Here is a 25489-nt window from a genome sequence, read left to right as displayed (position 1 = left end):
GTGTCTTAAGGACAATTTAAGTAATTTTCCCATGTGTAGTGTTTTGAAGTTATGATTTGAAAATCGTTTTTGAGGTAAAGGAATGTTGTTAAAATTTATGTTCGCCATATGCCCCCAAATTTCTTTTTCAGGGTTGCAGCAGGGTGTTCTTGAGACACCCCTGCACTTTTGGAATAAATTCCTAATTTGTGATGAGCAAATTGTTAATCGCAAATTGCACCTTCATTTATATGAGCCTCCTAGCCCATGGAAATGAATGGGTAATTTGCAATTAGCAATTTTCTCAAACAAATTTGGAATGGTAAAGAATCGCTATTTATTCCTTAAAATTCGCTTTTTTGGAAATGCAAAATAGTTATATGATACATATGGCGGTTGATGTCTAACAAGATAAGAAGCTTATGGATACATTTATGATGACTGGTGCAATGAAGTAGAAATCACTTACTTCATTGGTAGGCCTTTACAATAAATTATCTCCTCTGTATTCTTCATCAAGCATAACTTTAATCTGCAATCCTGAGTAGGCCTCACCTTAAACAAACCTCTGGATAGGCCACATCTTATTGTCATCCTGATTTAATCATTTATAATGCTAGGGACAGATTTATGATATGTGTATACCTCTTTTGTGCCACTTAGAAAACATTGTCCATGGGGAAATGACTTAAAATGTCATTAAGACACATGAATGTTTTTTTTTAAAACGTTTGCAATTTTTTTGGGTCACTTTCAACATGGCTATGTGTCTGAAACAGTCAAAATCTAAATTTGCAATGCACTGGTGGGAGCATATTTACAAGGAATGTGCTTCATGGGGAAAGGTCTTATAATGTAATATGGGAAAAATGACATTAGAGATACTGAAATGCCTTATAGAGAAGCATACACCATTATGTCCTTGTCATAAATTTGCAAACCATTACTTTTCCCCAAAAACGATTTTCAAATTATATTTAGAAAACAGTGCACATGTGGAAATTACTTAAAATGTCAATAATTCAAAATTTGTGATTCCTTAAATGCAATGTATCAAAAAAAAATATGTAAAAAATGATATTAAGGATTTGGAAACTACCACCAACTTCTAGTTTGTGGTAATTTGCGAATTCTTTTCAAAAAGCATTTTTAAAAAAAAAAAAAAAAAGGTCCCATATGACGCCCATACATGCCATTAGGGCATGTAGATGTAACATGTGCTCCCAAATTTCTTTTTCAGGGGTGCAGCAGGGTGTTCTTGAGATACCCCTGCACGCTTGAAAAAAATCCTATTTTGTGATGAGCTAATTGCTAATCACAACTTGCAACATTAATTCCTATGAGCCTCCTAGCCTATGGAAATGAATGGGTAATTTGCAATTAGCAATTTGCTCATTGCAAATTAGGAATAGTAAAGAATCGCTATTTATTCCTTAAAATTTGCTATTTATAATATGTAAAATATTTTGATGATGCATATGGCAGTTCATCTGTAACAAGATAAGAAGCTTAGGGATAGATTTATGATGAGTGGCGCATCCCCAGGGATGTGACAGTCATCCTGCGCCACTGTTCCGCCACCCATGGTGTGCTGCATTTACAATGCGGCGCAGCATGGGGCAAAAAAGGCACAGATGCGTGACGCATCTGTGCTGTAAAGGTGGCACATTGCTGGAGTTGTATCGTAAGTGCGATGCAGCTCCAGCAAGGATCAGGGGTGCCCCATCTATACAATGCTGCGTCAAGACCTATGCCAGCTTCAAGCAGGCGCAGGGTTTTGAAGCAGCTTTCTCCTATCTGATTGTAAATGCGGCACACCATGGGTGGTAAAGCAGTGGTGCACATTAACTGGTGCATGCCTGGGGATGTGCCATTTAATATAAATCTGCACTTTAACATTTGAGTATGTGCAGGGGACACAGAGTCGTTGAGGCTTATCCAAGGTTAAGAACAGATGAGTCCTGTTCAGTGAAAAATTAGACATAGGCTTCACCTGCTCAGCATCGCTGGACATGGCTAAATAATAGCTGCAAAATGTTACTCTTGTTAAATAATTTTACTATTATAATCTGTGAGATTTGTCTCTTACTCTGCAACATCTCATTGTTGTTGTCTTTCTTTAAAGATAAAGACAACCTCAACATGAGCGACAATCTGCAATCAGTTGATTTTGACCTCATCATTGAACTTGTAATTGAAACATCAGTGGATGTTGATCCATTGGATGATTTAAATCCTGAGGATGAAGAAGAGCGTGATGAGGATGCAGATTTGTCCGAATTATATGATATAGGATGGGAAGCTGACCTGCTTGAGCCTTTGGAATTATAAACATTTATTTTTAAAATTTATAATCAATAAAAAGTAAAAAGGTAAACCGTTTAATTTAAAAATAAAGACACCTTCAAAAACAGGTTATGTGTAGTGTCTTCAATAAAATATTAAAATATGCTCATAAAATTAGATCAGATTCACATATAAAATAGCATAGGTAACATAAATATAAATCTCATTTCTTTTCTGCTATTTCTGTATTGTAAATTTGCAAGGACTAAAAAATCTTCTATTTAAAATGTCAAGTAGTGTGTTATGTTTTTGATCACTATTACTGATTTACTGTTTGATAATAATGTTTAATAACGTTTTTATTATATTTTTCCTCAGATTCAACTATGCCTACAAAAATAAGAGAGATGAAGGCTGCAAAACGTCAAAGACAGCAGGAGAAAAAAAAAATGCAGCAGTCCTCTAACAAAAAGATTTCTCAAGCGATGAAGAAAGCACCGGGTAAGAGCTCTAAATATTTCATAAGAAATATTTCTAATAAAAAAAATATTAGTACAGAAAATGTTTCAATCCATAACAACACAAGTAAATCAAATGGAAAGAAAAGGACAAATGAAAATGTTACTGCTAGAGCAAGAGATAAATCTGTGCATGATAGTAGAAGGAAACAACAGTTTACGGAGATTCGTAAACGAATGTTCCGTAACAGGATAATTGGCAATTTGTTAAAAAATATTAAGAAAGGTCAACAGAAATTAGTTTTTTATAGGAGAAAAAAAAAAGTTGAGAAAGTTATTGATCAGGCTTTTGAAATTAAACGTAAGTTATTTATTTTGATAATCAATAGAATTAGGAAGCTAAACAAGGCAATTTTTGATTTCAAAAGAAATAGTAGATGGAAGAGAATAGTTAATCGTAGTAATTTTTGTGAAGTTTTTTCTGGAGAATGGATACATAGTTCAAGCTGTGAGGCATTTTTTAATGAAGAGAGTTATTTCCAGGATAATGATTTGGTGCATGCAGTTGACATCAGTGGTCGTGCTTATGAAGTGAAAGATGGTTGTCCAGTTGAAAAAGAAAAACTTGTGACAACAGAGGCAGAAGAGTTGTTAGGTAATGAGGTTTTAGGAAGACGTGCTAAGGGTCCTGTGTACACCTGGAAGTGTAGTAGTATTTGCAGTGTGCGACAGGATTCCATCAATTTGCTTTGTGATTTTGTACGGTCATTTAACAAGAAAAGTTTGAAGCAGAAAATAAGGTTGTTGCAAGAATTAGATCCTTGCAGAGTGAGAGAAGTGACAGGTTTGCATGGTCATTCACTGGCTTGTCTTTCCAGGAGAGTATGCCAGAGTGTTTTTCATCATTTCAGGATGCTAGCAGTGCATCATAACAAAGTGAGGAAGTTAGTTAGACTGTTGTATTATGCTAAGAGTCCAGCAATTATGCTGAAACAATTATGCGCTGCTCTTTTGCATGGTTCTGAAATAGATGTGAAGAATATATGTGAAGAAATTGAGTTTTGTTACTTTGGAAGTAAAGAGGAGAATGTTGAAATTGAGCAAGAAGTAGAGGGTCATTTGGAAGATAGTGTACAGGTTTCCAGTACAGATAATTTCCAGAGGGAAATTGCGACGTTTGACATGAAATCAAGTGAGAGGCCTAATTTCACTTGTGTGTGTTGTAGACGCACTTATTATAAGAATCAGACTAAGTTAGTGGATTTATATGCAAAAAGTGAAAGGGAAAATAATAGTGAATGGAAGGATTTTGCAACATACTTGATGGTAGAAAATTGTTTTGATTTGGGATTGGATCAACGTGTGTGTACTTATTGTTGTAACAAATTAAAACAAAACCAGATGCCTGCTAGAGCAGTTCATAATAATCTGGAATTGGTTGAGATTCCTTCTGAATTGAAGGATTTAAATACTTATGAATCTATTTTGATTCAAAGTATCCATCCCTTTCAGGCTATTGTAAGAATGGAGCCAAAGACAGGGAAATTGCCTCCATCAGATTTACAGAGAGGATTAAAGGGAAGAGTTGTTTATTTGCCTCTAGATTTGAAGAAAAACATTAACACAATTGGAGTAGAAAAAGTGGAAGAGGAACCTCTGGTTATCTTAGTTAATGGGGTTCCGACAAAGAATAAGAAAATATGGCAAGATTTAGTAGATGTTAGGAAAGTTAAAAAGGCAACATTGTATTTGAAAAAAAATAATAAATACTATAAGAATGTATATGTTGCAGAAGAGGAAGTAAGTGAGGAAGAGGATAGCGATTTGTGTGCTGGTCAAATTGAGAAAGTAGAACCCTCTACTAGTGAGGAAATATATGAACATTATAGTGTTCATCCTTTGCATTCAAAGGAAGTCATGGGGAATGCTATTGAGTTGTTTCAAATGAAACAAGCCAAAGGGAGTCCCATTAGTGTTTGGGAGGAAAGTTTGGAAGCTCGGTGTTTCCCACAGCTTTTTCCAACAGGTCAGGGAGGAAGATATGATGAGCGACCTCATCAAATTCCTGCTTCTGAATACCGGACTTTGCGATTGTATGCAGGAGATGCTAGGTTTCGACAATGCATTCCTTATTTGTTTCATCTCCTGTTTGAAAGCGATCTGTCTGGACTGTCATATGCAGTGAACCACATCTTGAAAAGTGGTATACACATGCAAAACATCTCGGCAAGTGATTTTATGGATAAAGTGAATGTCCAAGATAGTATTTTGGAATCTCACCTGATTAATCTCATGGCGTGTCAGCGTGGTACTAATGAGTACTGGTACCGTCGTCATGGTGATTTAAAATGTATGCTGAGGAACTTAGGTACTCCCACATGGTTCCTCACTCTGAGTTGTGCCGAGTATGGCTGGGAAGACTTACTTCAATTTCTACGAGAGGCAAATGCTAACGTAGAAAACATCGAATTCAAGACACCCGGAGAACTGTGCTCTTTGGATCCAGTCAATGTATGTAGGTACTTCAATCATAGATTTGAAGCTATGATGTCTTTCATCATGAATAAGAAGAATCCACCTCTTGGAGAGGTGTTGGATTTCTTCTGGAGAAAGGAGTACCAAGCAAGAGGAGCTCCTCATATACATATGTTGCTGTGGATCAAGGATGCACCTAAATTTGGAACGGATCCAGAAGACTCAGTGATGAGTTTCATCCAACAGTATTCTACGTGTGCTGTTCCAAACGCAAAGGAGAAGAAAAGCCTAAGAGAAAAAGTTCTGCGTTTCCAAAGCCATCGATGTGGAAAGTACTGCCGTCGTAAATTCCGAAACAAAGACAAGTTCTACACCAAATGTCGTTTCGGCTTCCCACGACCGGTGATTTCTAAAGGAAGAGTAAACAGTTTGATGTCTTCGCTGCGACATAATGTGATGAAGAAATCACCTAAAAACACTTACAATTTGAAGAGGAACGAAGAGTCCAAGTATATCAACGACTACAACCCGGTGATTTTGTCCATGTGGAATGCTAACATGGATATACAGTTTGTGGCTGATAACTGTATGGCTGTGGCTCGGTATGTGACGTCGTATATCACCAAAAAAGAGAAGACAGAATTGAAGGATATGTGGGAGGACATTTCCCATGAAAAGAGCCTCAGCAAGAAGTTGTACAGTTTCAGTCTGAAGATGTTGTCGCATCGAGAAATCGGAGCGTACGAATGTTCTGACCGGTTGTCTTCAGCAAGTCTCTATGCCAAGTCCAGGAGTATCGTTTGGGCGAGTCTTGGTCTTGCTGCAACGCGTAATCGAGTTCTCAAACCTGTGCGGGAAATTGAGTATTTGGCGGAAAAGGAGCCAAACAGTACCGACATTTTGAAGACAAACATGTTGGATACATATTATCCAAATCGAAGCAGTCACCTAGAGAATGTTTGTCTGTATGAGGTTCTGCAAAATTACATGTTCAAGAGGAACATCAAAGAAGATACTGAGAAAGGAGTGTATGCTGTAATAGGAAGTGAGGGATGTCTGGTCAAGCAAAGAAAATGCCACTTGATAAACCATCGAAAATTGAGTGGCGAATCTCCTGAAAAAAAGGAGTTTTTCTATTTAGCACTTTTGCAACTTTTCAAGCCTTGGCGTGCAGAAGAGGAACTGCTTGGAGATTTCCTCTGTTACGAAGACTCTTTCAATGCCGCCAAGGAGACCATAGAATGTCCTGCTTTTCCCAAATATGTAGAAATGTTGAATGCGGAAATTGAGCAGGAAGCAACGATTGCAGCCGAGATTGCCAGAGACAGTTCTCAGGACAGTCAGAGTTCTGCTTCATTGAGTCAGGATCCACTAGGAGGACCTCTTATTGAAAATGAAGCTGCCACTGCTATGAATGAGGTGGAAAGAGCCATGGCACATGCTCAAGAGGATGCGGTTAACTTAGAAGAGTTGGAAAGGCAACTCAACGTTGAGCAGAGGAAAATATATGACGAAGTTACCATGCAAATTGATCATGGATTAAGTCATGATAAGAAAGAGTGCTCATGTACGTCGTTGAAGCCTGTCCGACTGTACGTGAGTGGAGAAGCGGGAACTGGAAAAAGTTTCCTCATTAACGCAATTTCATGCTATTTGCAGGAAAGGACAGAGTCATCACTGTCTTGTGTTGTCACTGCTCCAACTGGACTGGCAGCACATAATATTAAAGGGATTACTTTACATCGTTTACTGATGCTGCCAGTGGAGCATGACAACAAATTAGAATATCACAAGCTATCTGGAGATGCTTGTTTTGAAGTTTCAAGAATCTTGAGGAAAATGAAACTTCTTATCATTGACGAAGTAAGCATGGTTTCCAATGTCATGCTTGCCTTTGTGCATTTGAGGATGCAAGAAGTTCTCAAAACAGAGTATGATGTGTTATTCGGTGGCAAACACATCATTGTTTTTGGAGATCTTCTGCAGCTGACACCAGTGAAAGGGCAACCTGTGTTCAAAATGCTCACGCATGAAGATACCAGGAAGTGCCTAGGCAGCATTGGCAACGTCAATATATGGTTAAACTTCAATTATGCTGAACTGCATGAAAATATGCGTCAGGCAAAGGATGAAGTTTACAAGACTATTCTACAAGATGTTAGAATTGGAAAAGTGACCGAGCATGGGAAAGAAGCTTTACATGCACGATTACTGTCAAATTTATATCCAGAACAAGATGTTGTGCCTGAGAATATTTTTCAGAAAATTACTGATAAGAAATCTGGAATATGTTTGATGCCAACTCTTGCAGAATGTGCAAAATTTAACAACAAAATGTTGCATTTAGAAAAGCAAGAGATTGTGAAAGTGGAAGCTATTGATAGAGTAGAGCATATGGGATCAACAATTATTTTGTCTGAGAATCTGAAAACAAAATTGGATTCATTAGAGAAGAGTATATCTAAAACTGCAGGTTTTGAAAAGACTCTGAATGTGTGCTTGAACTGCCGTATAATTTTAAGAAGGAATTTACATGTTGAAAGAGGTCTGGTAAATGGATCAATGGGTAATGTTGTTGATTTTGTGAAATACAGAAATAGAGATGGAATTGAATTTTTAAAAATTAAATTTGATGGCATTGAGGAAGTACAGCTAATTGCTCGTTGTTCTGCTAGATTTTTGCTTGTAAAAGACTTATATGTTCGCCGTAAGCAGTTCCCTGTTTGCTTGGCATATGCGGTGACAATTCATAAATCGCAAGGTTTAAGTGTAGACACTGCATTGGTGAATATTGGCAGTTCTGTGTTCAAGGAGGGTATGGCATATGTGGCATTGTCACGAGTTAGAACTTTATCGGGATTGTACTTGATTGACTGTGATGTCAGAAACATTTGTGCAGATCTAGATTGTGTTAAGGAATACAATAGGTTAAGAAGAGAGTATGCGCCACATTTGCCTCAGTTTCCTTTGTTTGAGAAACGTCTGGTAGGCCGGAAACGAAGAAATGAGAACAATACTGGGCAGGTTGTAGCAAAAAGAAAAAAAGTGAATGAACCTAAAATTACAAGCAGAAACAAAGAGGATTCTGTTGAAGATGTTGTTGGTTTTCAGTTTGAAAACAGTTCTGGTGTCAACTGCTATGCTAATGTAGTAATGAATGTTTTGTTTTCTCTAAAAAATGTAAAAGAAGAGATTGTGGTCAATTCTGATCAAAGATTTTGCAGTTTGTTAAATTCTGTGTTAGAGAAATGTACCACTGATAGAAGAAACATAGAAAGTGTGTCTGAAATTAGAAATCTGTTAGATAGATGTTCAGGCCAAACACAATTCTCTCAAAATATTCAGCAAGATTGTCAGGAGTTTTTAATGTATATGCTTCATGTATTACATGCTGAAGGTGTAGATGTAGATCAGCTGTTTGGGCTTTCTTATCAATGGCAGCATGACTGCGAGAACTGTATGGTATCAAGTACTACTAGTGTAGACTCAGAAAGATTTGTATATTTAACTTTGCCAGACAGTAAATCAGTCTCCTTTAATAAGCTAGTAAAAGCTGCTAATCACAACATGGAGTGTAGCCAATGTAAATCTGAAATGATGTCCACATTATTTATACGAACATATGGCCAGTACATCATTTTAATGTTCCAACGATGTAGGCCTGATGGAACAAAATTGACAACTTTAATAAAAAATTTTGTAGCTTCGCAGTTGTCAATATCAGGAAGGACTTTTGTAACTACAGCAATTATATATCATGACGGCCCTTCAATATCATCAGGACATTACACAGCTTATTTAAAGTCTAGAAATGGCTGGTCATTCTGTAATGATTCTGTTGTAATTTTCAAAAAAAAATTGCCGTATGACCTTAAAAACTCTTACCTGGTGTTTTTAAAACCAAAATTTTAGGAAAATAATCTCGGGATATGATCTGTGGAATTTCAAGAAGTTCTAATGGCTCCTACACAATTTGGCCTTGAGGATAAGTGTAGTTCAGAGACATAACTTCTAATCATAGGATTGGACATCATGGACATGTATGTGCAGTTTAAATGAGTTCAGAAAAACTGTTTCTTTTCATAAGCTAATTAAAGCAGCCAATCAAAACATGGAGTAGAGGGAATGTAAGTCTGCAATGCTGTCTACTGTTTTACATTACTTTGTGATTAAAAGTGATGTAGAGAATTAAATAATTGTAGTACTCATAGAGGTAGTGTAAGTCTGCTTCATATTAAGCAGTATCAGTGTCATACGAAATGTAGAACATGACTGAGCAAGAAGGGGAAGATATTACTATTCCAGGATTGTGAAAATGATCTTCAACATTTTAATTCTGAAAGTTGCGGGAATGCCAAATGATGGGATTGGTTAACAAGAAATCCAAGAGTTATACATGGCTCTGACAAAATTTGGCCTTGTGGAATCTTGTGGTAGAGAGCAAGAAGTCATTTATTGTATGTAACATGTTTTTAAAAACGATGGAGATTTTCTTTCAGAAACTGGTGGGCTGAAAGTAATAACAGCACAAAAGAGTATAAGCTATTCATAGGACATCCTTGGACGTCATGGAAAGTAAGTTAACTTTAAGGAGTTCTGATTTTTGATTTCTGATCTTGTATGGGTTTTTTAAACACAATCATTTTGATTGTGTTTTTTTTTCCCCGCTGTTACATGATGAATACCTTCAAGTCACTGTTTTTAGTGAATTTTGATACATTCTGAGAACAGCAAAAATAAACCATTTAACATGTATAATTAATTCTGTAATGTTTCCATTTATGATGTATATGTAGAACTGTGTAGAAGGCATGGAGAAGGTGAGGCTTCTGTAAGTGTCAAAGTTGTTGCATGCAGTGCTGCACTTCTGCGTATTCTTTGATATGCTAGACTACATCTGCACAATGAGATACCTAAGCAAAGGAAACAGAAGTGATGTGATTGTGAAATGAGCAAAATAAATTGCATGTATTTCAATTACATCACCTGTGTTTCCTATCATTACGAATCACATTGTGCAGATCAAGTTTAGGTCTGTCCAGGGAAACATAGGAGGTTTGGACTTTGTTGAAGATTGCAGTGGACATGACTCACTTCATTGGTAGACCTTCACATGTATTATGTCTTCTATTCTCTTCAACAACTTGAAATTTCATCTGCAACCCTGAGTAGGCCTCACCTGAAACAAAACTCTGGATAGTAGACATCTTATTGGCATCCTGAAGCAATTATTTTAAATTTTAGTGTCTTGCGACACTTTTCTGAGACAACAGCAATGCAAAAGATGCACCATGTTTTAAGATAGGCCTCACTTCATCTGCATCAAGATAGTGTTACTTTAAAATGTATATCTTTAGGACTGTGTAGCTTCTGTAAGTGTCAAAGTTATTGAAAAACTGTTTGTCCTTCAATCTTTGCCCTTGTCTTTTGTAATTTTTCAATACATGTTTTTATATTTTTCAAATGTTTGTTCTCTCTTTCACAGATTGAAAGTATAAAAATAAAAAGTGAGGAATTTAACGACAATTATAAGGTAAGTATTTTGTACTCTTTTCGTTACATTTCTATCACATTGAACTACTATTAGTTCCACTGCTTCATTTCTTTAATCCTCAGTTTCCTGCCTTTGCTACTTCCCTCATTCCTTTCTCTATTACCTACTTACTCAACTTTTTTTCTCAGTCCCTCTCTTTTCATAGTTCCTCACTCTTGTTCACTCACTCCGTCTCTATTACTCTTAGTGTCTTTGACTGATCACTGTATCACTATTTGTTCATAATGCTTTCTCTGTGTAGTTGAAGCACACTAAGGGGCATATTATGAATGCAGCCAATAAAATTATTGCTCTTTTTATTGGCAGAAAACTGGTGCAAAAGCGGCTTTAGCGGCAGTTTTCTGCCGCAAAAGCAGCTTTAGCGACACATTTCTGCCTATAAAAGCTGCAAAACTTTTATTGCCTATGTTGATAATATGCCCCTATGTTATTTACATTAGGGCTATATTGTCCAGTATAACAATCAAAATTGCTCTCCAAAGACACCAGGCAAAGCAGACGCTCCCTCAAACAGATCACCAAGCGCAATTTACCCTACTTACAATCTAGCCTGTTCTCTGTCGAGACTTTAGCAATCTTTAGAGCACAAGATAAGATTTTTTTACATGGAAGAGCCATACGTATTGCAATTCTACTTAAGAAACAAGCATTGGCATAGACAATAGGTCTCGCCTTTGGGACCTTATACGTGTTTAGCCATGCAACAGTTGATGTTGCTGCACCAAGGATATTATGCTGCATAACTAAAGACTTAGAAGGTCCAAAAGTCGATACCTATTGGCTATGCCAATGCTTGTTTTTCTTTCACTTCGTTATCTATTTTGTTTTTCACAATTATACCATCTTCTGTCTGTTCTTTGGTAAATAGATCTATTAAATAGTATCTCTTCTTTACTACCTATAGCTGTCTTTCTTGAAACATCACTCTCTGTTTACTTTCCTTATACTTACTCTTTTTTTTTTAAAAAGTTTTTTTTTTGGTTAGCTCCCGGTACGCGTACCGGGAAGCTAAACCGGAAGCGAACCAAAAGAAATAGAGCTTGCCAGAGTGCTAAACATTCTAGCAATTTTTTTGGAAAGGGAAGGTAGTTCTGAAAAGAACTTTTTTTTAATATTTTTGTTGTTTTATATTTTTTTTGTATTTTTTGAACATTTTTTGTTTTTTTTGTATTTTTTGAACGATTTTATATTTTTTTGGGGTTTTTTTGGGGGGGGGGAACAACAAAAAACAGGCGTTGAAAAGGGCTCAACAGGAGCAAAAAAAAATTACTGGGGGCGGTTAGGGCAATTATGATTGTCATAAGCCAGGTTGATGGCATTAATACTCATGTTACCACATGATATCAACGCACCACAGTGCATACAAGTATGTTTCATGTGCCCAAAATTCTCTTGGATGTTTGGCACAGTTTCCCGTGCCTCTGCTGGTGTCAATGATATTGACGATGTTGACCTGGCCACAGGAGTTGCTGTTGGGTTTTGTTCCATATCCCGTATTTCCGCCCGGCTGTAATTAAGTGGATGCTTCCTGGTCATGTGCCGATGCATGGTATAGTTCCCATAGCTATACTTTTTATCAGTCCCTCTTGATAATTTCTCTTTGCAGATGAGGCAGGTCACATACCTCGCATTCACTTTCTTTTGCCCTGGAGGGATTGAATAAAACTGCCAGATGAAACTGGCTTTCCTATGGGAAACCCGGGGCACCTCTTCCAAGAACTGTGGTTCTTCTCCCTCCTCTTCCTCCATTTCTTCCTCTTCCTCCTCAGTGTTGGTCATCACCTGGGGAGGTGGTCCTCTCTTCCCATGAGGAGGTGGAGGTGGTGGTGGGGGTCCACCAGCTGAAGCAACTACTGAAGCCATTTCTGATATACTAATGAAGGTCTTCCTCTCACAATGATGAAAGTCAGAGTGAGGAAAGAAGGAGGGGTTTTCATCATTTGGGAAAAACAATACTTCTCAACCAATGAAAAGTGTTATTTTTAGGTCACCTGACCTAGCCTTCCATAATTATGAAACTAAAAGTGAAATGAACCAATGAAAAGCTTTATTAACAAGTCACATGACTCTAACTTTCATGTTACGCGCTGCGGAACGCTCCCCGGTTAGCTTCCGGTTCGCTGCGCTTCGCGCCTCGGTCCGCGCCCGGGGACACTTCCGGGTGCGCTAACGCAGTACGTCACAAGACGCATTTCGCGGCAACGCGATACGTCGCGCTTTCGCGCCGCGGATCGCTTCCGGGGAGTTGCGTTTCGCGCCTCGGTCCGCGCCCCGGGGCACTTCCGGGTGCGCTAACGCAGTACGTCATAAGACGCATTACGCGGCAACGCGATACCGTAACTATGTTGATTTGTTACCGGTTCGCGGACCGGATCGCGGAATCGAATTGAGCTAACGGGAAGCTTCCCGGTTCGCGGACCGGGAGCGAAACAAAAAAAATATTTAAAAAAAATTATTAATAAACATATAAAATATATTTTTGGATTTAAAGAAGAATACATTTTACAGCTGTAGATATTAGCTTTTAAAAAACCAATGAAATTCACTGAAAAAACCATAGGTTATAGACCATATATAGTTAGGAATTAGCATTTACAAAACCTTGAAAATTCACTGAAAAAACCATAGGTTATAGACCATATATAGTTAGGAATTAGCATTTAAAAAACCTTATTTTACTCACACAAAACCATTGAAATTCCATATATAGTTAGTTGCACTAACTATATATCGCGCACCCGCAATCCACTGCTGATGATGTCACATATTACATCATTCATGACATGGTCAGTGACATCACTGATGACATCACTGATGACATCTCAAATGACATCACTGATGACATCACTGATGACATCTCGTTTGACATCAATGACCACATCACTGATGATATCATTCATGTGACAATACAATGCATCTCCTCACATTTTAATATAACCTCTGTTTCACCCAGTGTTAAATACAGAGTATAATTTTTGAAACCATTGACACACCAATACTAGTTACTACATACGCACTCACTGATTCCTACGTCTACACACACATTCACTCATTCACCCATACAATCATTCATACATACAATCACTCATCTTTACAACACTATCATATGCACTCATACACCTATACAGACACTCACACTCTGCCACTCATCCATGGAGTTACTCACACACCTAGTCAGTCCTGTAAAGAATCAATCACACTTCCATTTTCTTGTCTATACAGTTAAACATAGAGCACCTTACATTTTCAAACATATACTAACACATACTTACTTTCTTATACAATCATTGATACAAGTACACATTGATCTGCAGAGAGTCACACACCTCCCAGCCAGCCACACACACACTCAGTCTCCCATACAAATACTTGGACAATCAATCAATAACCCATATAGTTAATCATATAGCTACTGATCAACACATGCAGCAGTTTACAGAACAACAGACATAATGATGCACAAATTAAGACAGTTTAGTCACTAACCCATGCACTCAGTGAGACACATTTAATCACTCACTCATACATTCAGTCATGCACCTACTAAATCCTTCGTCCAGACACTTATACATCTACTCATTCTTCAATATGTAAAACATATTTAAACTTTACAGAAACACACAGTCACTGGATGATGTCATCAGTGATGTCATCAGTGATGTCATTTGAGATGTCATCAGTGATGTCACTGACCATGTCATGAATGATGTAATATGTGACATCATCAGCAGTGGATTGCGGGTGCGCGATATATAGTTAGTGCAACTAACTATATATGGAATTTCAATGGTTTTGTGTGAGTAAAATAAGGTTTTTTAAATGCTAATTCCTAACTATATATGGTCTATAACCTATGGTTTTTTCAGTGAATTTTCAAGGTTTTGTAAATGCTAATTCCTAACTATATATGGTCTATAACCTATGGTTTTTTCAGTGAATATATATATATATATATATATATATATATTACCTACTGGCGGTCGCCAGTAGGTATATATAGTTAGGATTTTTTCTCTATGGGATTTTTGAAAATTCTATGTCAAATAACTTTGGCGTTTGAGGACGGAATTGGCTGAACTTTTCAGGAAAATGGAACATTTTGTTTCTGAGCAGCCCCTGAAAATTTGGGGGGGGTTTCGTCAAGGGAGGTCTGAGAAAAAATGGGGGTCCCAAAACGCGTTTTTCCCATGCAATTTTCCATAGGGCGGTTGGACTCACTTTTAGCTCGAACGGCTGAATGGATTTCCACGAAACTTGGCAAAATTGTAGGGACTGGTAGCCCGATGTGCCTTTGCTAGGTCGCAATATATGTGCTCCAGTGGATTTTGAGAAATTAACGTTCAAAAAAGATATATATATCTGTAAGCGCGCTCCGGGCAGCGACCCGGTTCGCGTACCTGACGCGTAACGGAACTTCGCGAAGCGAAGCTGATTGGCTCTCCGGTGTCTGTCAACATTCTAAACAGTCCGGAGCGGCCGCCATCTTGTCTCTCGGTAGGATCGAGAGACAAGAGGAGGCCAAAACAAAGGGGTAAATGACCATAAGGGGGCATAGCAGATCCTCCCTGACCCCCTAGGTTTGATGTGGAGGCTTTAAAAGGGCCCCGCGGGAAAAAAAAAAAAATCATTTTTTTTTGCGTGGGGAGCGCCCGGTACGCGCACCGGGAAGCGGTCTGGGGAGCGTACTATAAGGAAAAAAGAATGATAGACTTTTTAAATATTGTATGTTTATTGATCATTTTGTTGTTTGTTTTTTTGCTTTTTTTTATTAAATATAAATTTATTTTTGTGATTCTTTTTCCAAATTTAACAGAACATTTAACAACACATTGTCGGAAATGTCCTCATTTTCAATCAGCGAATCTACTGCATCTACACATTGAACTAATTCATGGTCCCGTGATTCATCCATGAAATCTGAGTCATTATTGTCCTCAATATCTTTTTCTGTGTTGTTCTCCAGAACAATTTTGAAGGAAATATTCTGCTCTCCTTCCATTTTCTTGCTGTAATTTGCATAAAAAATAAATATATCAGTAGAGATAGGGCACTGTTGGGTTTAAGTTCAGACAGGTACTTGTGAGTTTATAACAGAGAAGTAATCTATGGGCACTGTATGGTTTCAGGCGTGAAGTAGTACTAATAAAAAGTGCCTGTGAAGAAGCCTAAGTAAATTCATAATTATACCACAGAAACCTAAATCAATCCATAATTATAACAAACAAGCCTTTCTCAATGTCTAACTCTTACACAGGGACAGTATATAACTATCTAAAAATGTTTTCCCAAATTAATTTAAAGTGCATGACATAGTTCTCCTTTCAAATTTACAAAATAACATCTTACCTTTTAAAAACAAGTTTAAGTTGTCAGTGAAAATGCTCTTGCAATGTACTTCAGGAAGTAGTAGTCAAAATGGCTGTGTTTCTCTCTCTTTCTTTATATATATTCAGGTACATAACCAATCAAATGTCAGGTAAAAAAAGTAGAAAATGAAAGTAACATTTTAATTGGTTGTCAATTCCAACAATTCAGATGTGTTTTGTGAAGTAATTTACCTCAGGGTATTTAGAGAGGTCTACAGGCTAAATGGCTTAATGGAATTCCAACCAAATTTGTGAAAATGGTAGGGATTGGTATGTAGTATGAGCTAATCTATATTTGGTGAAAGTGTCTCCAGTGGTTTTTCTGTATATTACTTTCCCACCTTTTTTGAGCGAGCGCTTCCCGGTGCGCGCCCCGGTACGCGAACCGGCAGCGTTACGGGAGTCCTCCATTTTGTGTTTCGGTAGAATTGAGATACAAGATGGAGGGCAAATAATGTTGAGAATGGGTAGAAGGGGGCACGGTAGACGTATCCTGACCCCCTAGGTTTTCTGAGGGTGGCTGAGGAGGCCCATATGTGCGAAAAAAACCCATTTTTTTTCAAATTTTCGCACGGTTAGCGTCCGGTGCGCGTACCGGGTAGCGCTCCGGGGAGCGTACTTTGGTGAAAATTTGTGAAAAAAGTTAGAGTAAAATAATAATTGTGAGTGATCAGATGTAGGGTAACTCTGAAAAGAGCTTTTGGGTCCTGTGGCTGATTTAGGTACCTACAAGTAGGTACCAATCACAGTCTTAAATTCAGGATGAAAATTCTGTTCCCTTCATCTGAGAAGTGAACTCCATCTGCTCTGTAGATATCTTGCATGTAGTAACGCAAGTTATTGTTGTAGATGGAGCCCATTCCATGGTCTCTCATGTAAGCCGAAACAGACTTATTTACATGCTTCCTCGATTTCTCAATTTGTGGACAAAATTGGTTGGACCACCTCCATTTCTGTCTTTGGCATATATTTGAATATACCAAGGCAGTTTGAGGAAAAAGTGCCATCAATTGGTCAAAGGTGTCTTTTAAAAGCATTTCCAGACCTACCCCAGTCAAAGTGCCCAAGTCATTTCCTCCACAGTGCACAATTAACAGGTCAGGTTTTGGCAAATGCAAAAAGGTTTTCACCAATGGTAACAATTGGTGACATCTTAATCCTCTGTGGCCAATCCAGTTGATTTCCACATTTTGTAAATTGAGGTTGTGTAAATTTCTGTTATCAGCATACCTTTGAGCCCAGTGGATGTAACTATGTCCAATAATCCAGACAGAAAACATGGTGAGAGGAGGTTCTGCTGCAGTCAGATGAAGTGTGGGAATGAAATGGCAGTTGGAACAGTAGGAGTATGTAATGAAAAAAACTGTGGAGTTTCTGTGGTAATTAATCAGTAGCAGTGATTGGTGGATTTTGATTGCTGAAAACAGAAAGTTAGGGTGCATGGATGAGTTCTTTGAAAGATGTAATTTGAATGGTCAAGAAAAAATCATTTTATGAAAGATTGCACTGGATACGCAGGTGTACTGAGAGTTCAGAGTTCAATTGAAACATTGTTGTGTGAATTGCAAACATGAGAGGTCTTTCAGGAGGTGGTTGCTATGGAAAAAAGGCAGAAAGGGCAGAAGGGGGAAGGTTGTTGATTTGAAAAAAGTGAGGGAAGAGTTTTGATTGGGTGACATGAGAGATATGTGTGATGAATTACAGCATTTCTGTGCCATTGTTGGTTGCAGCCTCTGGAGTGCATACCTTTTGCTCTGCTGAAGACAAATTGGTGTGTGTCTGAGACTGTTTTGAAACTCAAAAAGTATTTGCTAAGGTGAGAAAAGATTAATTTAATTTAGATAGAGAATAGTATGCTTTAGGGAGAAAATTATGAAGAAAGTTGTGTATTTAAAATGTTGCTTTGTTTCATAGGTTGCTTGGGGCATATTTACAAGGCCTTTGAGTCCCTTTGATGTTATTTTTCCCATTTTAATTTAAGACATTTCCCCGTGGTGCAAGGTCCTTGTAAATACGCCGCCATGTGTGCTTGGTAAATTTAGATTTTGTTTCTCTGAGTTACATAGCCATGTTAAAAGTGATGCAAAAATGGTGCAAGGGCCTTCAAAATACGCTTTCATGTGTGTTAGGGCATTTTAAGTCACTTCCCCATGAATGTAGTTGAATAACTGCTTTACTTGATGTGTTTAAAAACGTTTATTGAAGTCATTTAAGTTTCTTGATATGTACTGCTAGAGTTTCATAGGCTGCTTGGGGCATATTTACAAGGCCTTTGAGTCCCTTTGATGTTATTTTCCCCATTTTAATTTAAGTCATTTCCCCGTGGTGCAAGGTCCTTGTAAATACGCCCCCATGTGTGCTTGGCAAATTTAGATTTTGTTTCTTTGAGTTACATAGCCATGTTAAAAGTGATGGAAAAATGGTGCAAGGGCCTTCAAAATACGCATTCATGTGTGTTAGGGCATTTTAAGTCACTTCCCCTTGAATGTAGTTGAATAACTGCTTTACTTGATGTGTTTAAAAACGTTTATTGAAGTCATTTAAGTTTCTTGATATGTACTGCTAAAGTTTCATAGGCTGCTTGGGGCATATTTACAAGGCCTTTGAGTCCCTTTGATGTTATTTTCCCCATTTTAATTTAAGTCATTTCCCCGTGGTGCAAGGTCCTTGTAAATACGCCCCCATGTGTGCTTGGCAAATTTAGATTTTGTTTCTTTGAGTTACATAGCCATGTTAAAAGTGATGGAAAAATGGTGCAAGGGCCTTCAAAATACGCTTTCATGTGTGTTAGGGCATTTTAAGTCACTTCCCCTTGAATGTAGTTGAATAACTGCTTTACTTGATGTGTTTAAAAATGTTTATTGAAGTCATTTAAGTTTCTTGATATGTACTGCTAGAGTTTCATAGGCTGCTTGGGGCATATTTACAAGGCCTTTGAGTCCCTTTGATGTTATTTTCCCCATTTTAATTTAAATCATTTCCCCGTGGTGCAAGGTCCTTGTAAATACGCCCCCATGTGTGCTTGGCAAATTTAGATTTTGTTTCTTTGAGTTACATAGCCATGTTAAAAGTGATGGAAAAATGGTGAAAGGGCCTTCAAAATACGCTTTCTTGTGTGTTAGGGCATTTTAAGTCACTTCCCCTTGAATGTAGTTGAATAACTGCTTTACTTGATGTGTTTAAAAACGTTTATTGAAGTCATTTAAGTTTCTTGATATGTACTGCTAGAGTTTCATAGGCTGCTTGGGGCATATTTAAAAGGCCTTTGAGTCCCTTTGATGTTATTTTCCCCATTTTAATTTAAGTTATTTCCCCGTGGTGCAAGGTCCTTGTAAATACGCCCCCATGTGTGCTTGGCTCATTTAAGTACTGATAGGGTGTGCTTCTACATAGGACCTGTGTTGTGTTTTCAAATTATGACCAGAAAATCGTTTTTGTTTTTTTAAAAAAACGCTTTTCACATTTATGAGAAGGTCATATTGGTGTCTGCTTCTTTAAATAAATATTGAACTGAGAAATATAAAACTGAGGCTTCTGTAAGTGTCAAAGGAGGTGAGTAATGTACATTGACCTGTTGCATACAGTCCTCATCCTCTGCGTACTCTTGGATATGCTAGACTAAATCTGCTCAATGAGATAACTAAGCTGAGGAAACACAGGTGATGTGATTGTGAATTGAGCATAAATATTTGCACGTTTTTCAATTACATCACCTGTGTTTCCTAACATTACGAATCACATTGTGCAGATGAGGTTTAGGCCTGTCCAGGGAGATAGAGGAGGTCTGGCCTTTGTTCAAGAGTGCAGTGGACATGACTCACTTCATTGGTAGGCCTGCACATGTATTATCTCCTCTGTACTCTTCAACAAGCCTAAATTTCATCTGCAACACTGAGTAGGCCTCACCTCAAACAAACCTCTGGATAGGCCACACCTTATCGTCATCCTGAATCAATCATTTAAAATGTTAGGGGCAGATTTATGATGGCCGTGCGCCTCTTTTGGGCCGCTGTTGCGTCACTTTTGTGATGCAGCAGTGATGCAAAAGATTCACCATGTTGCAAGACAGGCCTCACTTCATCTCCAACAAGATACCGTCAGTTTAAACTGTAAACATTTAGGACTGTGTAGGCGGCATGGAGAAGCTGAATCTTCTGTAAATGTCAAAATTGTTGCATACAGTGCTCAACTTCTGCGTAGTCTTTGATATGTTAGTTTCCATCTGCACAATGAGATACCTAAGCAAAGGAAACACAGGTTATGTGATTGTGAAATAAGGAAAAGAAATTCCACATTTTTCAATTACATCACCTGTGTTTCCTAACATTATGAATCACATTGTGCAGTTGAGGTTTAGGCCTGTCCAGGGACACAGAAGAGGTCTGGCCTTTGTTCAAGAGTGAAGTGGACATGACTCACTTCATTGGTAGGCCTGCACATGTATTATCTCCTCTGTACTCTTCAACAAGCCTAAATTTCATCTGCAACCCTGAGTAGGCCTCACCTCAAACAAACCTCTGGATAGTCCACACCTTATCGTCATCCTGAATCAATCATTTAAAATGTTAGGGGCAGATTTATGATGGCCGTGCGCCTCTTTTGCACCGCTGTTGCGTCACTTTTGTGATGCAGCAGTGATGCAAAAGATGCACCATGTTGCAAGATAGGCCTCACTTCATCTCAAACAAGATACCGTCAGTTTAAACTGTAAACATTTAGGACTGTGTAGGGGGCATGGAGAAGCTGAATCTTCTGTAAATGTCGAAATTGTTGCATACAGTGCTCAACTTCTGCGTACTCTTTGATATGGTAGACTCCATCTGCACAATGAGATACCTAAGCAAAGGAAACACAGGTGATGTGATTGTGAAATGAGGAAAAGAAATTCCACATTTTTCAATTACATCACCTGTGTTTCCTAACTTTACGAATCACATTGTGCAGATGAGGTTTAGGCCTGTCCACGGACACAGAAGAGGTCTGACCTTTGTTCAAGAGTGCAGTGGACATGATTCACTTCATTGGTAGGCCTGCACATGTATTATCTCCTCTGTACTCTTCAACAAGCCTAAATTTCATCTGCAACCCTGAGTGGGCCTCACCTCAAACAAACCTCTGGATAGTCCACACCTTATCGTCATCCTGAATCAATCATTTAAAATGTTAGGGGCAGATTTATGATGGCCGTGTGCCTCTTTTGCGCCGCTGTTGCGTCACTTTTGTGATGCAGCAGCGATGCAAAAGATGCACCACGTTGCAAGATAGGGCTCACTTCATCTCCAACAAGATACCGTCAGTTTAAACTGTAAACATTTAGGACTGTGTAGGGGGCATGGAGAAGCTGAATCTTCTGTAAATGTCAAAATTGTTGCATACAGTGCTCAACTTCTGCGTACTCTTTGATATGCTAGACTCCATCTGCACAATGAGATACCTAAGCAAAGGAAACACAGGTGATGTGATTGTGAAATGAGGAAAAGAAATTCCTCATTTTTCAATTACATCACCTGTGTTTCCTAACATTACGAATCACATTGTGCAGATGAGGTTTAGGCCTGTTCACAGACACAGAAGAGGTCTGACCTTTGTTCAAGAGTGCAGTGGACATGATTCACTTCATTGGTAGGCCTGCACATGTATTATCTCCTCTGTACTCTTCAACAAGCCTAAATTTCATCTGCAACCCTGAGTAGGCCTCACCTCAAACAAACCTCTGGATAGGCCACACCTTATCGTCATCCTGAATCAATCATTTAAAATGTTAGGGACAGATTTATGATAGCCGTGTGCCTCTTTTGCGCCGCTGTGCGTCACTTTTGTGACGCAGCGGCGGTGCAAAAGATTTGCTATGTTGCGACATATTTACAACTTGATGCATCTAGGTAGATGTGTCATGCTGTAAAGTCCTGTGCCACATGAAACCTGCGTCAGATTTCATGTGAGCGTTTTGTTGTAGGGTGGGCAGTCATTTGCATGAAAGCCCTGTAAAACTAACACAGTAAAATTAAGAAGGTTTCACTGAGTCACATTTATGGCATCGCTGAATCAAATCCTTACGCCTGTTTGAAACAGGCATAAGGAGTGATGCACCATGCAATGTGTGGCTTGCCCCTGTGCATTGCAGTAGATATGTCGCGCTTACGACGTGATTCCTGCAATGCGCCGTTTTTGTGGAACAGATGCGTGACGCATCTGTGCTGTTTTTGCTCAATGGTGCTCTGCATTGTAAATGCGGCACATCATGGGTGGCAGAGCAGTGGCGCACGTTAACTGGTGCATCCCTGGGGATGCGCCAGTTAACATAAATCTGCTCCTTTAAATTTAAGTATTAGCAGGGGACACAGTGTTGGTGAGGCTTATCCAAGGTTAAGAAGAGATGAGTCCTGTTCACTGAAAAATTGGACATAGGCCTCACCTCCTCAGCATCGCTGGACATGGTTAAATAATATCTGCAAAATGTTACTCTTGTTAAACAATTTTACAATTATAGTCTCTGAGATTTGTCTCTTACTCTGCAACATCTCATTGTTGTTCTCTTTCTTTAAAGATAACGACAACATCAAGCATGAGTGATAATGAGCAATCTGTTGATCTCGATATTATCATTGAAATTGTGATTGAAACATCAGTGGAAGTAGATCCCTTGGATGATTTAAATCCTGAGGATGATGAAGAACATGATGAGGATGCCGATTTGTCAGAATTGTATGACATAGGGTGGGAAGCTGACCTGCTCGAGCCTATGGAACTATAAACAGTTATTTTTAAAAGTTACTGGAAATGAAAAGTAACCATGTTAACTGTTTCATTTAAAATTAAACACATCTTCAAAAACAGCTTGTGTGAAGTGTCTTTAATAAAATAGGGAAATATGCTGATAAAAATTAGTTCAGATTCACATATAAAAGAGCAAAGGTCAAATGTAGAAGCATTCTATTTCTTTGCTACTATTTGTGAGTACTAAATTTGCCAATGCACTAAAAATTATTGTATGTAAAATTGACAAGTAGTGTGTTAATTTTTTGACGACTGTTATTGATTTACTGTTTGGTAATAGTGGTTAATAAAATTTTTTATTATATTTTACCACAGATTCAACTGCAGATCATTTCAAAACTACAATATGCCATCTAAAGAAAGAAGCCGAAAGGCTACAAAACGTCAAAGACAGCAGATTACTAAATGCTTGCAGCAGTCCTCTACAATAAAAACTCGTCAAGTCACCAAGAAAGCTCCGGGTAAGACAACAAAATCATTCCTAAGAAACATTTGTAGAAAAAAAAGTATTACTACAGAACATGTTTTAGTCCAGAAAAAGAGAGCCAATTGAAACGGAAAGGAAAGGCCAATCAGAAATTTTACTGCCAGAGCAGGAGATAACTCTGTGCATGGTAGTAGAAGGAAAAATCAGTTTAGGGACATTCGTAGACGAATGTTCCGCAACAGGATAATTGGCAATTCGTTAAAAAATATTAAGAAAGGTCAACAGAAAGTGGTTTTTTATAAGAGAAAAGAAAAAGTTGAGAAAATTATTGATCAGGCATTCGAAATTAAGCGAAAGTTATTTATTTTGATAATCAATAGAATTAGGAAACTAAACAAGGCAATATATGATTTCAAAACAAATAGTAGATGGAAGAGAACAGTTAATCGTAGTAATTTTTGTGAAGTTTTTTCAGGAGAATGGATGCATAGTTCAAGTTGTGAGGCATTTTTTAATGAGGAGAGTTATTTCCAGGATAATGATTTGGTGCATGCAGTTGACACCAGTGGTCGAGCTTATGAGGTGAAAGATGGTTGTCCAGTTGAAAAAGAAAAACTTGTGACAACAGAGGCAGAAGAGGTGTTAGGTAATGAGGTTTTAGGAAGACGTCCTAAGGGACCAGTGTATACCTGGAAGTGTAGTAGTATTTGCAGTGTGCGACAGGATTCCATCAATTTGCTTTGTGATTTTGTACGGACATTTAATAAGAAAAGTTTAAAAAAGAAAATGAAGTTGTTGCAAGAATTAGATCCTTGCAGAGTGAGAGAAGTGACAGGTTTGCATGGTCATTCACTGGCTTGTCTTTCCAGGAGAGTATGCCAGAGTGTTTTTCATCATTTCAGGATGCTAGCAGTGCATCATAATAAAGTGAGGAAATTAGTTAGAATGTTGTATTATGCTAAGAGTCCAGCAATTATGCTTAAACAATTATGCACTGCTCTTTTGCATGGTTCTGAAGTAGATGTGAAGAATATTTGTGAAGAAATTGAGTTTTGTTACTTTGCAAGTAAAGAGGAGAATGTTGAAATTGACCCAGAAGAAGAAGGTAATGTGGAAGATAGTGTACAGGTTTCCAGTACAGATAATTTTCAGAAAGAAATTGCCACGTTTCAGGTGAAATCAAGTGAGAGGCCTAATTTCACTTGTGTGTGTTGTCGACGCACTTATTATAAGAATCAGACTAAGTTAGTGGATTTATATGCGAAAAGTGAAAGGGAAAATAATAGTGAATGGAAGGATTTTGCAACATACTTGATGGTAGAAAATTGTTTTGATTTGGGATCGGATCAACGTGTGTGTACTTATTGTTGTAACAAATTAAATCAAAACCGGATGCCTGCTAGAGCGGTACATAATAATCTGGAATTGGTTGAGATTCCTTCTGAATTGAAGGATTTAAATACTTATGAATCTATTTTGATTCAAAGTATCCATCCCTTTCCGGCTATTGTACGACTGGAGCCAAAGACAGGGAAATTGCCTCCATCAGATTTACAGAGAGGATTAAAGGGAAGAGTTGTTTATTTGCCTCTAGATTTGAAGAAAAACATTAATACAATTGGAGTAGAGAAAGTGGAAGAGGAACCTCTGGTTATCTTAGTTAATGGGGTTCCGACAAAGAGTAAGAAAATCTGGCAAGATTTAGTGGATGTTAGGAAAGTCAAAAAGGCAACATTGTATTTGAAGAAAAACAATAAGTACTACAAGAATGTATATGTTGCAGAAGAGGAAGTAAGTGAAGAAGAGGATAGAGATTTGTGTGCTGGTCAAATTGAGAAAGTAGAAGCCTCTAAAAATGAAGAAATATATGAACATTATAGTGTTCATCCTTTGCATTCCAAGGAAGCCATGGGGAATGCTATTGAGTTGTTTCAAATGAAACAAGCCAAAGGAAGTCCCATTAGTGTTTGGGAGGAAAGTTTGGAAGCTCGGTGTTTCCCACAGCTATTTCCAACAGGTCAAGGAGGAAGATATGATGAGCGACCTGATCAAATTCCTGCTTCTGAATACCGGACTTTACGATTGTATGCAGAAGATCCTAGGTTTCGTCAATGCATTCCCTATTTGTTTCATCTACTGTTTGAAAGCGATCTGTCTGGACTGTCAT

This window comes from Lissotriton helveticus, chromosome 4_1 (assembly GCF_964261635.1).
Source record: "Lissotriton helveticus chromosome 4_1, aLisHel1.1, whole genome shotgun sequence".
NCBI lineage: Eukaryota > Metazoa > Chordata > Amphibia > Caudata > Salamandridae > Lissotriton > Lissotriton helveticus.
The sequence above is the reverse complement of the archived record's forward strand: the minus strand, read 5'-3'. Positions refer to the sequence as shown.